This window comes from Typopeltis vanoorti, chromosome 4 (genome assembly GCF_054136105.1).
Source record: "Typopeltis vanoorti isolate ZY-2024b chromosome 4, IOZ_Tvanoo_1.0, whole genome shotgun sequence".
Classification (NCBI taxonomy): domain Eukaryota; kingdom Metazoa; phylum Arthropoda; class Arachnida; order Uropygi; family Thelyphonidae; genus Typopeltis; species Typopeltis vanoorti.
This window is the reverse complement of record NC_143552.1, coordinates 157,535,945-157,549,625: the sequence shown is the minus strand read 5'-3', so window position 1 is coordinate 157,549,625 and position 13,681 is coordinate 157,535,945. Positions and strand designations below refer to the sequence as shown.

Below are 13,681 nucleotides of genomic sequence, written 5' to 3'. Positions count from 1 at the left end.
TCTCTAGTCTTTGGTCCAAAATAAGAATAATTAACCTGTTCTCTTTATTTCTCTGTTCTGTATTTATTCCATTGGATTAGATTTAATTATGAACATAAACCAGCAACTAAGCCTCATTACATGTTTTTATTGCATTATTTTGTTATAACTATAATAAATGTTGTTCCAGTAAGTACTAACATCATTGTGGTGTGTTACTGTTTATTGGTAATAAGTGTTTGCAATGAAGAAAAGAAAAACACCATGTCATAGTCCTAAGAAAGGAAAAGAAAAAAACAAGATTTATCAGCTTGTAAAATTCATTGAGCATAAATTAAGACATCATCTTCTTTGCTATGCAATACTCAGTAATAATGAATGGGATTTTTATTAACACAATATAAATTATAAATGCAATAGTATATTATAAAGACATATGAATTCATTCAGATTGTATATCACTTGTCTCTGTATTGCAAATTTCATTATTATTTTGATTACATTTAGAATAGGATAAAATGTACATATATCAGAATCATTGTTTGTGATGTCATGAACTGTTATATCAGAATGATATTTTGGTTCGTGTTATATAATATAATAGCAAGTCAAATGGCTCACGTTTTTTTTTCCTATTGCATAATGAAACCTCCTTGATATTCATCACTACATAGAAATACATAAACCACGGTAAAATTAAGTTAAAATAATGTTGAAAGTTTATTTTTCACTTGGTTAGGGTATAATAAATTTAGTTTAATCCTTTATCCAAGTGTGAGCAAACAAAGTTTGCGCCTGAAAGTATCTTCAGGACTGGGGTAAGGTGGTACAACACCAGGGCAACTCGTTGCAAAGGTGGAGCAAGCTACCAACACTCCTGTCTCAGTATCTCATATAATGCAAAACACATCTCCTTGCGGATATGTCTAATGTTATGCATTAAGGCAAGGGCCACTACCCAGACTAGTTTCAACCTCTATTGAGGTCTCTTCAGTGGGAGCCTTGCCTTAATGCAGCATAACATTAGACATATCCGCAAGGAGATGTGTTTTGCATTATATGAGATACTGAGACAGGAGTGTTGGTAGCTTGCTCCACCTTTGCAACGAGTTGCCCTGGTGTTGTACCACCTTACCCCAGTCCTGAAGATACTTTCAGGCACAAACTTTGTTTGCTCACACTTGGATAAAGGATTAAACTAAATTTATTATAAGTTAAAATAAATTTCAGATGTTTCATTTTATGCCTTATTAAACATCTTTTACGAGATGAAAGAAGAATAGAAATTTCAATACACCAAATTATAAAGAGTATGCAGTTACTATAGTGAATTATATCTATATGCATTCATGTATGCTAGTTTTAACACTAAGTAATTAAATTTTAATTACAGTTTCTTCATTGGGAAGTTTTGATTTGGTATTATACATATTATATGTTGATGTATGTATACACACGTTTTATTATTTTATTGAATCATTTTAAGTTCCAATAGTGCTATAGCTGGCAACCTAGAACAAGTGAAACTACATATACAAGATTTTCCATTCTTACTGCAAATTTTTATAATCCATTTATTCAAATTTATATTGTACTTCTTCCTCACCCTGGAAATGCTTTATGAGATATTAATAAGTTAAAAATAAATTATTTGTTTTTATGTTTCACTGTGATTTACATCTTTCTTTATATTGGTTTTGTTATTAGCAGCAAACTATACCTCTTAAGCCTAACCTTGCCTCATAACTTGGCTAAAACCCAAAATATTTACTGCAGTGAAAATTTAGTTAAGTTTTCAGTCATAACTGACAGCTGCCATTAAAAGAAAAAAAAAGAAAAGAGAAATATATTAAATAGGAAATTTTCAGTTGCCTATCAATGAATAGATATTTTGTTGACAGTTGGCATTAATGTGCTTGACATCGAAATTAAACTTGATTAAGCTGAAATTGATATATCTTTGTTTGAATGGAATAAAACATGGTTAAATTGACTTCAGGTTTTGCTGATAAAGCTATATTGCATGTTGATTCAAGAACTGAGTGTGGAATTTATTTTGACACTATCTATAGCATAGATTGAGGATTTTTGAATTGCAAAAGTTAATTGATATAAGCAAAAAAAGTGGAGGGGGGGATATGATAGAAACATTTAAATTACTTAATGGATTTTACAGGACTGATGCAGGGGAAATGTTTGAGTACTTGACTAGATGGAGCAGAACAAGAGGTCATCCCTGAAAGTTGGGTAAGAATGTGGTTTGCAAGGATGTAAGGATTGGATTTTTTGCTTGGAGAGTGGTGAATGAATGGAATAGGTTGCCTAAGTCAAATGCTGATTTGAAATTCAGCAAACTGTAAGCAAGTTAATAAACATCTTTTTTTTAATATAAAATAGTTCATTTGGTGTTGTTAATACTGTTAAAAAATAAGTTATAAGTATTATAATTACAGCTATTTTGCCTGCTTCAAGTTATAAGTTTTTAAGTTATAAGTTAAGTTATAAGTTATCTCCACAATTATTTAAGACTCCATGGAAATGCTCGTAATGATAAAGATATTGCCGGCCTGGTTGGCCAAGTGGTTAGCATATCTGCTCTCCAGCCAAAAGGCTGCCAGTTCGAATCCCGTCGTAGGCATGGATGTTTGTGTCTGGAAATACTAGTGGTGATGGTGGGTGGTAGATGGTGTTGGTGTAGTTGCAGTTAGATGTAGCTGATGGATTGAGTGGTGGAGATGGAGAGTTGTATAGTAGGTGCCCTCCCTCGATGAGTCTTTGGACTCCTTGGAAGTGTTACGTAATAATAATAATAATATATATTTAATATTGAGATAGAAAAATTCATCATAAGCTTCAAATGTAGACAAGGAGCTGGAAAATATATTCGACCAGAAATTCCCAAATATTGAGTTAAGTTTTACAGTAGTTATGAAAGACTTAGTCAAAGGTTTGAATGCTGAATGATTGGAGTATAACTCTAATAATAATCATCTATAAGAAAGGGAAATGATACTGAATGTGAGAATTATAGAAGAATTAACCTAGTTCTCACTATTCCCATTAAGATTTATACAAGTATGTTTGAAAAGAAGCTTCAAAAAATTTTGGAAGGAAGAGAAGCTTGGGGAACAAGCTGGATTCACCCCAAATAGAAGATGCTTGGATTGGATTTTTACTTTAAGACAAAGTTGAGAAACCATGGGAATATAATCTGCATTTAAATTTTATAGAATGAAGAAAAATAAATAACCAGTTCAAGAAGAACAGTTATTCAATACACTGTAGTTATATAGGGCATAAATAGGCTTACCATATGTCCCAGTTTGAAGGTATGGTCCCGGCATCCCACCAGTTTGTCTCAATTATTTGGTAAATATTTAAAAGTGCAGAATATACACACAGTACAAAAAGTGCAGCCTTGAAAAATGGCGATTAGGCAACACGAATATCCCACTTTGACTCTGGCCTGTACACTGCGTCGTAAGTCATTGTTGAGCATGCGCAATCTTAGTTGAGTTTGGATTGCGAGTCGGTGTTTCTTTTCGGCATGTTGTGATTTTTTTTACTTCATTAAATTAATTTAACCCCAAAATGCCAAAAAGAAATTGTGTGTTTATGGATGAATTAAAAAAGGATTATCCATTTTTGAAAAAACGTTTGTGGTCATATTGACAAAGTGAAATGTGAACAGTGGGCATTCGGACATAAAAAAAATCACTTGACATGTGTGAAACATAAGGCTAGTCTAGCAGTGGCAGGAACTTCCTCAAAGATAGTCATGTTTTAAAGGGGCCAAGCCAAGTGACAAAGAATTTTTAATAGCTGCTAAAGAAGCAACTTTTGCATTTCATGTTGCTATTCACAATCTCAGCTTTAAGTCTGCCGATTATTCATCTAAATTGATATCAAAGCTTTTTGAAACAAAGTTTAGACTGGATAGAACAAAATGTAAAGCTGTCATTGTTAATGTGATTGAGCCACTGTTGTTTCAGCAACTTTGTGAAGATTTAAACAAAACAAATTTTGTGACGATATTAGTTGATTCTTCCAACAGGAAAGAAATTAAAACTGTGCCATGTGTTGTGCGGTATTTTGCACCAGATTGTGGAGTAAAAGTTAAACTTTTAGATTTTCAATCAGTTCCCAGTGAAACTGCAGAAATACTGACAAACCATTTAATGTCAGTTATGAAAACTCATGCTATAACAAAAAAAAAATTATCGGATTTTGTGGAGATAACTGCAATACCAATTTTGGGGGTGTAAAACAGAGAGGAGAAAACAATATTTACAGTCAATTGAAGAAGGAACTAGGAAGAAATATTGTGGGCATTGGTTGCGGTGCTCACATTGTTCACAACTGTCTTCGAACTGCAGTTGAAGCAAAAGAGGAAAAACAACAGTCTTCTATTTCTACCTATTGAAATAGAATCTTTAGTAGTCAAAATTTATAAATATTTCCACATTTATACAGTTCAAGTCACTCAACTAAAAGCGTTCTGTGAATTTGTAGATGTAGAGTATAAAAAGGTTCTTCAACATGGCAACACCCGTTTTCTTGTGCTACTTCCAGCTATTGACAGAATACTTGAAATCTATGAGCGACTGAAATCATATTTTATTTCACAAGAACACTGTCCGGTGATGATAAAATAGTTCTTTGATAATGATTGTGGTGAAATGTATTTGTCGTTTGTGCACGGGCAATTCAAATTGTTTAACAACTCTATCTTGATTATGGAAAGTACAAAAGCGAGTGCAACAGATATTATCATTGAACTTAGAAAATTAAAAAATCTTGAGGAAAGGCGTGATAATAAATTTATACCTCAAGAAGCAAAAAAAATTTTTAGAATACTGCAAAATAATAGAAATATTAATACAATACTACAAGAGTTTACAAAATTTTATGACTGATGTCTTTCTTACATTGAGCTTTGGGAAAACAGTTTTGGTGGAGCAGAATCTTTTACTTGGATAAACAACAATGAATTAACTTGGTCGGAAATTGAAGCTTCATGTGAAAAAATTGATGAAACTCTTGCAAATAATGCAATAAACATGGATGAACTGTTTGATGAAGTGGTGATTGCAAAAGCTTTTTGGTTGGCAAACTATGACATTTTGAAAAATACAAGTTACGAAGAAAAATGGATACAACTATTCAGTCATTTCAAAGAAAAGAACATTTCATTGCCCAATCTTGTCCAAATTATAGAATACATTTTCAGCCTGCCAGGCACATCTTCACCTGTTGAAAGGATATTCTCATTAATGAATAACATATGATCTGAAGAAAGGTAGAATGGCTGAATCAACAGTAAAAGCTGTATTGCGCTGCAAACTTAATAGTGAACTAAATTGTAATGAATTTTTCGACGCGATTAAAAATAACAAAGAATTTTTAAAGAAAGTTCACCTAGTGATAAATATTAATAACTTTTTAATAATAAGTTATGTTCAGTTAAGAGTAATTAAAAATTATTACTACGAAATGTTGTTTTTTGTTAACCACTCCGTTATTTTGCCTTTTGAATCATAAGTACTTAGTGTAGAAGACATTACTTTCTGTTTTGAGCAAACTCTCAAAAATGTCCCAGTTTGATTTAAAAAAAAAAAAAAAAATTATGACAAGTCTAGGTATAAAGGACATTTACAGAGTCAGAGCAGTACACTGTATTTAAGTTTTATATTTGGTTTCTAGAGCAGGGTTTCTGGTTTACGTAAAAAATATATAAAAAATAATTAAACGTTATAGCCTACATGGTACTAACGTCTTTTATCAGTCCAGTACATGAGAGGTAGAAGAACTTATGCACATCAGTGCATTGTGTGAGGTGAGGATTGGAAAAGAAGAAATTTATTGACATTTTGGAGAACTCCATGAGGAAGGCTGTTTCAGAGGACAGAGATAAATAGAATAAAAGAGGAAGAGCAGGTTCGGTGTGTTTGTGGTTGGACTGAAAAGGAATGTTCAGCTGTCGCTGCTTGTGTTTTAACTGATCCAGCAGAAAGTGGAGGAATGATGGATGCTTAATGATTGGAACATTTTCTATGACAATACCTGTAGAACAGACACAAATGGTAGATTTCATTTGTGTCTGAACAGACACAAATGATAAAAACTTGTGTCTGAGATGGTAGATGAAATAAAAATATTGTTCACATTTGGAATGGTGCACCACTCCAAATGTGAGTAGTATTCTAAGAATGGACAGATTTAGGATCTTTAGAGTTAGCAGCTGGATGGGTGAAAAGTAGCATCTTGAGCAGAGGAGAATACCTGGCTTTTTTTTTTTTTTTTTGTAGGCCGAGGAAGTGTTTGCCAAGAGAGGCTGGGAGCATGTGTTATATTAAACTGATATCAGAATAAACAGGTAATCTCAGCTCTACTTTGTTATATATATATTTTATATATAACAAATAAATATTATATATATATAATATATATTTGTTATACTCCTAAATAAGTATGTAGGAGTTCCTAACTAAATTGAATATCTGCTGTAATAAATTTGCCATGGCAATCAGCAATAAAAAGATGGAAAACAGGAACATTGAAAACATCAACTACATCCACAATGGAGAACAATCCTGTCGAACAAGTAAAACGTTTCAGCTATTTAGGTGTAATTTTTAGTGAATATGGCAGATTGAATATAAAAATAGACAAGAGAATTAGCAAAGCTGGTATTGTAGGAGATCAGCTGAATAAATATGTATGGAATATTCCAGAGAGAAATTAGTCAAAGCACTAAACTGCTGTTCAAGCCAATTGCAATCTATGGGTTCTAGAGCTAGGTTAGGAATAAAATACATGAATGAAAATAGAAGATGACTGATAGCTCTGAGAAAGATAGGGGAGTGAACAGATTGCATCAGTGACAGAATTATATTAAAAACAAAGATATTAGGAAAGGACTTGTTGCTGTTAGCAGCTAAGAATATGTGAACAGTATATGGTTACTTAACAGAATGGGAGTAAACATTAACAAACATGGGACAAGTGCTTTTGTTGCATTGGTAGGAAAAAGACCCAGAAGAGAAGACCAAAATATAAGATATGACAATATTGGAGTTCTGAGAGATAACAGATTAATTTGGAGGAAAATTGTTAGGAAGTTAGTAATCATATAATCTTTCTCTGATGATGATTTTTACATTTTGCTGGTGTGGAGATTGTGCATGTAGCATACAAATTAAATTATGAATTCATTTCTTTAAGTTTGAAGGCAAATGCTAAATGAGACATGTTCAGTCTTAATTAGATCTAAAATAATAATTTCAGATTATTTTTGCCCTTAAATAATGTAAAATAACTTTAGCTATATTAATATTTGTTTAACCAGATACATTATACAGTTGACTCTCGCTATAGCAAACACTACTATAGTAAATTCACATGCTGTAACAAATTACAGTTGACTTCCAGTATAGCAAAAATCCTGACTGAATGCTATGTCAAACAGAATTTATTATAACAAACTATCCATTATAAAGCTGTTTTTGTAGTTCCCCACACAAACAGGTTATCTATATTCATCTATACCAGTGGTGTTCAACCTTTTTTACTATGCGAGCTACTTTTCTATAAAAAGTTATTCGGTGATCTACTCTCTTATATAGATCACGTTCCCCCAACCTGATATCTGATTACGCACAAATAAACAACTAAAAAAAATACACAACTAAAAACTTTATTTGTGTATTTAAAAATTTATTTATCACTTTTAATTATTTTAATACAACAAAAAAAAAAAAAAAATATATATATATATATATATATATATATATATATTGGAATAAAATATTTATCTCTCTATTTTGGAAAACCAAAGTTAGACAAAACAACAGATTGATTACAAACTCACAAGTTACAGGAAATGCTGGTTGATTAAAAGAAAAGAAAAAAAGTTAATGTGAAATTTGGCTTTGTTTGGACCTCGCAATATTTTCATAGTCAAGTCGATATGAAGAAGTGGCCAATCGCAGACAATCATCCAAATGATCATTTGTAATTTGGTTTCTTAATCGATTTTTTATGACGTTTATATTTAAAAAAGCGGATTCTGACAAGTATGTTGATCCGAAACATGACAGAATTTTTTGCGCAATATCAGTTAATATTGGAAATTTTTCATGTGCATACTTCCAAATGACTTCATTGTTTATTGATTTAAATGTAAACTATTCTGAATGTTTATTATCTCAAGTTCTACTTCAGCTTGGTTTATATCAAACAGCCCACTAATTTTATTTGAAATTTCTCCGATGTTCAAGTTTTCTTGAAATGGATTATTGATAAAAGATACAATCATTTCAGTTTTATTAAAATCTTTAAATCTTGAATTTATTTCTTCCTCAACTAATTCTATTTCACGAATAAATTCTTTTAAATCATAGCAATGCATTTCTTGATTTTGTTCAAAAAATGTTAATAAATGTGGGAGATGTCTAAATTTGCGGTCAGTTATATTTTTTTTTAATAAAAGTAAGTATTGTTGGAAAGTTTTTATTGAACTTAACATGTCAATTAAATTTTTATCTCTACCTTTTAACTCTAAATTTAAATTGCTTAATTTTGTACAGAAATACTAAAAATGATGAGTGTAACAACCATCTTTTATCACTCAATTGTAGATAAATATCTCCTTTTTCATCAAGAAAAATTTTTATATCGTTAATTAATACAAGAAATCTTTCTAAAAATGGACTTCTGCTGAGCCAGCAAACATTATTGTACAACAGAAGTTCCCTATCATCATCTGCCTGTAATGTAAATAACCGCCATTGCAGGGCTTTTCCTCGAACATAATTTACAATTTTAAATAATATTCAAAACATCTTTTGTGTTTAATCTTTTACTACACAGTACTTGTTGGTGAATAATACAGTGGTACATTAAAAAATCTGGATATTTGTCATCATTTTTACATAATGAAATGAAGCCTGATTTTTTACACCTATCATTGCGGGAGCACCATCAGTAGTAATAGACACAAGTTTAAAAAGCGGAAGTTTGTGTTGTTTCACAAATTCATCAAATGCCGAAAAAATGTCTTCTCCCCTAGTCCTTCCCAATAATGGTATAATTTTCAAAAGTTCTTCTTTACTTGAATAATCTTGAAATACCATGCTAATAAATACCATTAACTGAGCAATATCAATGAAGTCGTTTGATTCATCAAATTGTAATGAAAACGCAACACACGCCACTTAAAATTTCAACTTTTCTCATAACCGTTGTTCTGGAAAGTTGTAAATCTTTAATATTCGAAATGATTTCATTTTTATTTTTAAAATCTGAAAATAAAGATTCTGCTGCCACAAGAAACGATTCTTTTATTAACTCTCTATCAGTAAAAGGCTTTTTTGCTTTTGCTAATAAATGACACACTTTCAAAGATGCAATAGTGACTGATATTGGTTTATTTATTACTTTCAAAATTATATTTTGTTGTCCAGAGAGTCCTGCCTTTTAATTTATAATTTTTGATTTACGTATTTTGGAATTTTGGGGAAAATCTTCATCATATTTTGCATGTAGTGATCAAAAATGTCTCAATATTACCTTTTTTTTTGGAATTGCTACAGATGAATTGCAAATCAAACAACAACACTTTCCATATACCATTGTAAAGAAAAAATCCATTTCCCATGCCTTGTGAAAATGATACATCTTCAATTTCTTTGATACACTCATGATTATCCTCAAATTAAACGAAACACATACAATGTGCTTTTGTTATACGTCTACATTTGCTATCCAGTTGTTACTGCGACATTGTAAACTTTTATTATTATTCAACTTTGTATACTTGTAATTTCTATTAATTACTTGTGATGTCTTTTACTCTATACTTTATTCTCCGTTATTCTAATTTGCTGTGCGCGCTTTCTCTCTTTCAGAATCTCTCTTGTTTATCTTATTACGTGCTATGTTTATCTACCTTTTGCATTACGAGTCTTATGCCTAAGATATTAGAAAATTTATTTAAAATGAGACTGCACCACTAATATCTTTGATTAGCAAAAAGAACTCAAATATATGGCTGGTAGATTTTAAAACTTTCACAAACAGTTGTGGTCTATTCTTTTTCTTAATTTCACGCTTTGGCCAACTCACTTAGATTCCCGCTCAACAAGTCGATTTATTTTAGAAGCAGTGCAGTTGTAAATAAACAAACAGGCAGCACTCTTTTAACAAGAAAGTCAAATGACAATTATTTACATTACTATGAAATATACACAATTTTAACGTTAGGGAGATTGCTTTCTCTATCCATCTATAAAACTTTAGCAAAAATTAGAACCTTCTTTCATCAACATTAAATACTTTCTTTAACACACATAGGTTACCTACTCTCAGTTTACAAATTTTTACTTATTAATCTCTAAGCTTACTCGTAAAGAGGTTACCTAAATCTGTGTTAAGTTATCTTTACACATTTGATATTATTTTTATTAGGCCTCCTCTGAGACCTCGCATGAAGTTTGGCAACCCCCCAAAGAATCGGTATGAGTCGTTCATCTTAAGTTTCAAGTTCGGCACGCCTTTTGTTCTCCTCTGCTTTCTTTTGATTGTAAGTTGCCAGCCATCGGGAAGTTGTTTGAACTCTTTCTGACTGACTTCAGAGATGTTTACACTTAGAGCCTGCAAGCCTTTCTCATACAAGTTTCAATAACAATCTTTCTAATGCCGCCATGTACAGCTTCGGGGACAAAAACATTGCCTTTGTTTTTAACACTCTAACATATTCTTATTAAAGCAGTATATACAGTTAGCTTCAAAAGAGTTCTTTACAAAAACATCTAATACAAACTATACCGAGACAAACAGTTTATTTTTTTACAATATTCACATGGGACTTGACCTAAGTAAAAAATCAATGTAATGTGCTTTGGAATATTTAATATTTAAGCTACAATTTAGTTTTTACACTTTGCTTATAATCGTATTCACTTGACTCGCTGTTTGACTTCCACTGATCCAAATTAATTCATTTACCCGGACTGATAAGAAAATTACTGATTTGACAGTTTTAACGAAAAATAAATAAACAATAGCAATACACTTAAAGCGAATTAAAAATAATACAAAATAATGATAAATAAAATATTATGTTTTCAGTTTTAATTAAAAATGTAAGTAAGGAGGAATACACAAGAGATCGACCAAAAATTGCTCCTCGATCGATGGGTTGAATACCCCTGATCTCTACCAACAAGTATAACATCAGTGCCATACTAAATCATATGGACTATGACAACCTACTATAAGTTTCTACTATAAGAAACTAGTTGTGTTGTCCCTACAGCTTCTCTTTAGTAAGTATCTGACTGTCCTATACTATACCATGAACTCAGTAATGAATCTATAATTTTTTTTTTTTTTTGTGCTGTATGTCAGAGTAGTGAATATCTATGTTTATGGCAAGAAGTAACATTTGGTATTCCTAAATGGCACATTACACTGCACTTTAATAGTTCATGATGAAAGGACAATTTTCACCTGATTTCTGCAGGTGAAAATCATGTTTCAGAAGGTTATCATACATAATGAAATTAATGCTACAATATCAGCCATCAGAATGTTGGAATTTGAGTGAAAAAATTTGTCTTCATCTTATTTATTATTATATACATATTTAAGATACTGATACAGTTGATTAACAAACATTGCAAGAGCAAATTATCTATTCACTCACTGAAACTACCAAAAGGTCCATCCAAGGGTCCCCCACCCCACACAAGCTTCAGTGTTTGGAATTATTTGAAATTCACTTAAGCAAATTATCCATTATAACAAACCATTTCTTTGGTCCTGACAGGTTGAGGATCAAAGAAATAGTTTGTTAAATTACAAACTATTTCTAAATTATGTATAAGAGGGATTCTAAATTAGAATCCCTCTTATACATACAGTCACATGTTCATTGATTAAAATCTATTAGGCTCAAATAAAATTAAATAAATTTGTATTTTTAAGTTTTAAATTCAAATTATTTCATTTTATTTTCAGCTCAGTAGTTTTAATCAATAAACATGCAACTAGTTTTCCAAGGTCAAAAATTAAAAATATGACAAATGTAATTGAAAAATACAAAAAGAAAAGTAAAAGAGGTGGTAGTTCTGGTAAGCGCTGATAATTTAAGTAGTGACAAATATAATTATGAGAGAAGATATGAAAGGTCTGTTGGAAGAAGTGAGAAAGAAATGTGAGAGAGTAAAAATTGTAGGATTGCTACCTAGATATGACAGTACCGAATTAAAGTAGGCAATGATAGCAAATGATTTCACACTCAGGCTGTGTTGAAGAAATGGATGTGAGTTTTTAGATAAGTGGAGTGAGTTTGATGGCAGCAAATATTTGTATAAGAGGGATGGCCTGCACTTAAATTCATTTAGAATCTGGAGCCTGGAAAAATTACTTCTTGGTATGCAGAGAGTCAGGGAAACTAGATCATCAAGGGAGGAATGAGAAAAATGTGTGTAAAAGTTCAGCTATGGTATGCAAATATGATAAAGATATGAATGTCTTCAAACAAGGTTATGTATGTGGCGAAGAGGTGGAAAAATATGCTTTGTTGTTTGGGACCTTTGAGTATGTCTGGGGATGGAAAAGAGAAAGTTCTAGAACAAGACCAAATAGATTGCATATTTAATTATAAGAATAGGCTAGGTCATAGTTCATTATGTCTATACACAAATGCCAGGAGCATTAGAAACAAAGGGGTTGCGTTTGTTGCTTTATTGAATACGATGTGGCCTAAGATTGTTGGCATTAGTGAAACCTGGCTATCAGAATCAGATATAGTAAGTGGGATAGAGTGTAATGGATATACTATTTTTAGGAATGAAAGAAGAAATAGGAGAGGAGTGCTACTAATGATATCAGATGACTTAAGTCCAGTTAGGATAGAAATACAAAAAAACAATGATGGTGACAAAGACCCATGTAGCAGTGAGTTTGAGTCTATCTGGTGTGAGCTGGAGATTAACAGAATGAAATATATGGTGGGTATTGCTACAACCTGGAAACTCAGTTGCAGGAGACAAAAAAATGCATTGCCAATTTAGCCTTATGGCTACCAAATGAGTGATTATGGGTTACTTTAATTTTCCAAACATTGATTGGGTAGAAGAGAAACCTCATAAGAAAGAAGAGGAATTTATTGAGTTGTTGCAAGACAACTTTCTCAAGCAAAATGAACTTGAGGTCAAAAAGTGTTGGATTTGCTCATAGCATCAGAAGGGGTCTCTGTGAAGAATATGGCTATTTTACCACCAGTTAGTGACAGTGATCATGCTGTGCTTTCTTGGGAAGTATCTAATTGTGTTTATACTCCGATTACAACAGGTTACATACTAAACTACAAAGCTAGAAATTATGATCAAATTCCGAGAATACTATGTTTGGTCCCAAGGTATCGGTTATTGAATGGGAAAAATGTCAGCTATGCATCAGAATCTTTGAAAAAAATGCTTAAATGAGGTAGTATCTGAATGTATCACTAGTGTTCAAAGTATAAATAGGTTGGGAGTGAAATGGGTGGTGTGCAACCTTATTAAGCAAGAGATCCACAAGTAGAAGATGATTTGGAAAGCATATCGTGAGAATAAGAGTGAGAGGAGTTATAAAATATATAAAGCTCAGGCTAGAAGAGTAACGAGTATTGTGCAGAAAGCAAAATCGGAGTATA

The 13,681-nt window shown here is 31.7% G+C and overlaps 1 protein-coding gene across 1 annotated transcript in view; it reads left to right on the top strand.

Annotated features, from left to right (window-relative positions):
* The window catches only part of LOC150107787 (E3 ubiquitin-protein ligase RNF10), a 280,258-nt gene that overhangs the window by 146,741 nt on the left and 119,836 nt on the right, over positions 1–13,681 (top strand). The gene's annotated exons all lie outside the window — the stretch shown is intronic.